The following is a 4,857-nucleotide window of genomic DNA, read 5'->3' as shown; positions in this document are numbered from 1 at the left end:
TTGGATAGTCCATGGTGCTTGCTTCTGGTATAATAGTCATGATGGAGTATATAATGTGATAGATCCTCTAATTTCCATTTCATATCCTCAGACCAGGTAATGTTTTCAAATATATCTCGTATCGCCTGTGGGAACATGGGATTAGAAGTAGGCCATTATGTCTCTTTAGGCATTCAGCCCTTTAAGACTTAGATCATGACTGATTTATATCTTCACTTGGCCCCGATAACTAATAATTCTGCCGAACAAAAATCTATCAATCTCGATTTTCACTTGATCTACCCTCAACAGATTTTTAAGAAGAGAGTTTCATACGTTCACTATCATTTGGATACAGACATACTTCCTGACATCAACACTGAATGACATAGTTCCAGTTTTCATAGAATTTACAGTGCAGAAGGAGGCCATTTGGCCCATCAAGTCTGCACCGGCCGTTAGAAAGAGCACCCTACTCAAGCGCATGCCTCCACCCTATCCCCGTAACCCCACTTAACCTTTTTGGACACCAAGGGCAATTTAGTATAGCCAATCCACCTAACCCGTGCATCTTTGGACTGTGAGAGGACAGACACGGGGAGAACATGCAGACTCCGCACAGTGACCTAAGCCGGGAATCGAACCTGAGACCCTGGAGCTGTGAAGCAACTGTGCTACCATGCTGCCCCTTTACCATTTTACGGTTGTGACCCCTTATTCTGGATACCGCCACTGAAGAAACCACTTTGTTTCTCTGTAATACCATATCAAACTCTTTAATCATCTGAACAAAATATTTCATTTAGGTCACCCTTTTAATATTTTATAATCAGGAAATGCAAGCATAGACTATGCAAACTGTCCTCAAACTTTATTTCCTTTAGCCCCATTATCATTCAGTGAATGCAACGCACCCACTCAAAAGGTCAAAAAATCAATCCTGAGATGCAGTGTCCCTAAACTAAACACAGTACTCCAGTTGGGATCTAACCAGAGTTGTATGTAACTAACGTGATTTCCACTCCTTTGTATTCTCGCTCTCTTGAGATAAAAAATAATGTTCCATTAGCTTCTTAAATTACCTTTTGTGCCAGTTCCACTGGCCTTTAGTGGTTTCTGTACTTGGATCCCTAACATTCTTTTATTTATTCACAATGGGATGTGGATGTCAATGGCAAAGCCAGCATTTATGGCCCATCCCTAATTGTCGTAATGATTCCTAGCTTCTCACCATTTGCAAAAACCCAGGCTGTCACTCCAATGTGGTGGTTCTGAGGGTCCACTGCATTGTTGGAGGTGCCGCCTGTCGGGTGAAACCCCATCTATCCTCTTGGGTGGATGTACCACATGATCACATGACGATGTTTTGAAAATGTACAGGAGAGTCATCCACTCTGTCCTGGCCAACATTCATCCCCCGATCAGCATTACAAAAATAAATTATCTGGTCTTTTGTCACTATGTGGGTGTTTGTTGTGTGCAAATTGGCTGCTATATTTCCTAAATTACAAAATTGAATGTACCTCATTGGCTGCAAAATGCTTTGAGATGTCCAGTGGTCATGAAAGTGCTATAGTCTTTGTTTAGAAAATACTCTTGATCTATATTCCTTGGGTCCAAATTGGACGGCCTCACATTCCTTCACATTGAACTACATCTGTCACAGTCTTGCCTCTTAATCTATCAGTATCCATTTTCAGACTTTGCTCCCATTTATTTTATTTACTATGCCACACAATCGTATGTCAGCAAACTGAAATATATGGCTCTCCATTCCTTCATATGTAAATTGAGTGAAATACTAAACGTCGTAATGATGATCACTGCAGGACACAATGAGTCATTAACTGCCAACTTAAGTACATTATAAGTACTTTCTTGTCTCCTAATCAATTTCCTACCCATGTTAACAGGTTACCTTTAAGTTCATGTACGCCCATTTTTGTTGTCTCTTGTCAAATGCATGGTAGTCCAGAGACACATCTTTATCCATCAAGTTAGCGACTCCTCTCAAAAAATGCAACTAGGTTTGTTTGACATGTATTTATCCTTTACAAATTCATCTAGGTTCTCTGTTATCAGCTCATATTTCTTCAACTGTTCAATCACTCTGCCGAACAAATTCTAGTAACTTTTCCACAACATATTAATACCTCTGAGTTTCATGGTAGCTTTTGCTGGAAGAATAAAGGTTAGGCGACCAGCACTCACCGTTATTAAGGACTAAATCAGACTGTGACCACATATGCCCAGTGAGATGTGGAAATCAAAAAGTTATTGACAGAGCCACCCTGCTCTTTCAGAGGTATCTGATTAAGTGGCCCACCATTCAAATACATGAATTTGCAGTAATTATCCACTAGATATCCAGTATATGCACCGGAAAATACTCGGGCATATCTGAAGAAATTATCTGTCTTGCAGCTGTTTAAAGTTTGCACAGATTTAATTAAACATGGAGTCACACAGAAGGAGATTTTTGGATGGTAGACACTTGTACAAAATAAGTTCTTGCGACTCAAATTGTTTTTCCAATTTAATTTACATTTCTATGACTATCTCAGAAATGTTTAAAAAGGAGAGGCCTGTGGGGAAAAACACCTTTTTCATGTAGGATCATATTGTTCATCTCTATGTACAGAATTGGAGAATGCCACAAGGAACAACAAAGGAGAATCATACGCCGTGTCTGGAGTCTCATCAGGAGAAACAATTACTCACCCCAGAGATTGTACAGTGAGAGGCTGCCTTTTGAAATGATGTCAAAAGAGATGTGTGTGAGATCACTCTTTAGTAAGGAGGCAATCTCCCACCTCTGTATTAAAAGATGGTGTTTAAAGTTCTCTAGTGTCTTGGAGGAGCCATTAAGGTAGCCACAGAATTCAAGTTTGATGCATATATCGGCCATTTCAATCAGTTCAAAATAAAAAGTGACAAATACAAACTTAGGATCATCCAAAACACAGTTACCTCTGTCCTTAATTGCACCGAGTCCCAACAACCATCCGCCCTGTGCTTGCTTCTGGCCTGTGTTGGCTCCCGGATTAACAATACGTCAATTTTTTTAATTACTTGTCAGCAAATCCCTTCATGACTCTCCCCTATTTCATTTTCTCCAGCCCCACTACTCCCAAGATATCTGCATACATCTACTTTTGGTCTCTTGAGCATCCCCAATGTCAATCACTCCACTATTGGTGGCCATGACTTCAGTTGCCAGCATCTTAAGCTCTGGAACTTCCTCTCCAAACCCCTCCTCCTCTCTACATCTCTTTCTTCCTGTAAGTTTATGTTCATCTGCCCTAACATTTTCTTACGTGGCATGGTGCCAAATCCTGCCTTCTCGTGGTCCTGGGACATGCCTGGCATGTTTTATTGCATTATGGTGTTATATAAATAGTTGTTGTTATAAACAACAGTGCGGAGAGGACCCGCACCGATCATGCATATTACTGAGCACTCTGCAAGGAACAGCATTCACCAGCTAACAATATTACCCAGGGCTCTGCGAGAACCTGTTTGTGGCTTATGTAGTTAGGCAGTGATGAAAGTGGTAAGGTGCCTTCCCCATTCCTGTCTCTATCTCCAGTAAAGCACAGTTTAGAATGAATAAATACTGAGTGCAAGACTTCTAAGAAGAATTGAAATAATTATTACAGAACTTTATGTACGCATTGAGCACGATGGCACAGTGGTTAATGCTTCTGCCTCACAGCACCAGGGACCTGGGTTCAATTCCAACCTTGAGTGAGTGTGTGGAGTTTACACTTTCCCCCAGTGTCTGCATGGGTTGCTCCGGTTTCCTCCCCCAGTCCAAAGTTATGCAGGTTAGGTGGATTGGCCATGATAAATTGCCCCTTAGTGTCCAAAGATGTGTAGGTTAGGTGGGGCTGTGGGGATACGGCAGGGGAGTGGGCTGGGTGGGGCGCTCTTTCAGAGGGTCGGTGTAGACTTGATGGGCACTGTAGCAATTCTATGATTGCTTAGTGCCAAACTTTAAATAAAAATTGAGGTGACTAGTCACTTTCTACTTTGGAAACAGTCATAGCAAGATAATTTTAAACAATTACAAACGCAGCAACATTTATAATACAATCATTAAAGAAACATACTAAATACTAACCAACAACATAACACCAACAATTAAAAAGCAGCAGGAATTATCCATTACATCAGAAATGGTAAGGACATGAATAAACATCTTTTGAACTTTCTGAAAATAAATCTACAAACTCTAGTGAATTGAATTAAAACATTGGCCTGGATTCTCCGATTTGGAGAAACGCCACGCCGTGCTCCATGGCAGACTCAGCCCGCGGACCTGGACTGGCAAAGTAGTGCCCCGCTTTGGCCGCTCACGTGCCTTGGACCGCCTGCCCACATTGCCCTCAGCCCTGAAAGAAGTCCTCCCACCCCGCCCGCTGATCAACCCTCCCTCGACTGTGGTGGCCCCAGATTGAGTTCACAGCCGCCTCGCGAGGTTCCCATACGGCTGGGACCATGAGAGGTCCACGCCGTCGGGAATTTGGTCGGTTGGGGAAGGAGCATCGCGGGGCGGGCCTCAGGCAATGGCCTGAGCCGGTGGATACTCGCGCGGCGTGCCCCATGAGTACACCGATTTTCGGGGGGCGGAGAATTTAAAAACCAGCGCCACTCCCAATTTCGGTGCAAAACGGATTCTCCGCCCATCGCCGAATGCGATTTCGGCATCGGGGGTAGAGAATCCAGCCCATTAATTTTTGTAGCACTGTTACACTGCACCGAGCGGCTAGTACTCAGAACCTGTGCCACTTCCTTCCATGTCAACATGCTGACTTTCAGTGGCAACCTACACCTCTCAATCCCACATGATCGCACCTTATTATGCAGGATTCCAAA

The sequence above is a fragment of the Scyliorhinus torazame genome, chromosome 4, assembly GCF_047496885.1.
Source record: "Scyliorhinus torazame isolate Kashiwa2021f chromosome 4, sScyTor2.1, whole genome shotgun sequence".
In the NCBI taxonomy this organism is placed as follows: domain Eukaryota; kingdom Metazoa; phylum Chordata; class Chondrichthyes; order Carcharhiniformes; family Scyliorhinidae; genus Scyliorhinus; species Scyliorhinus torazame.
This window is presented reverse-complemented; position numbering follows the sequence as displayed.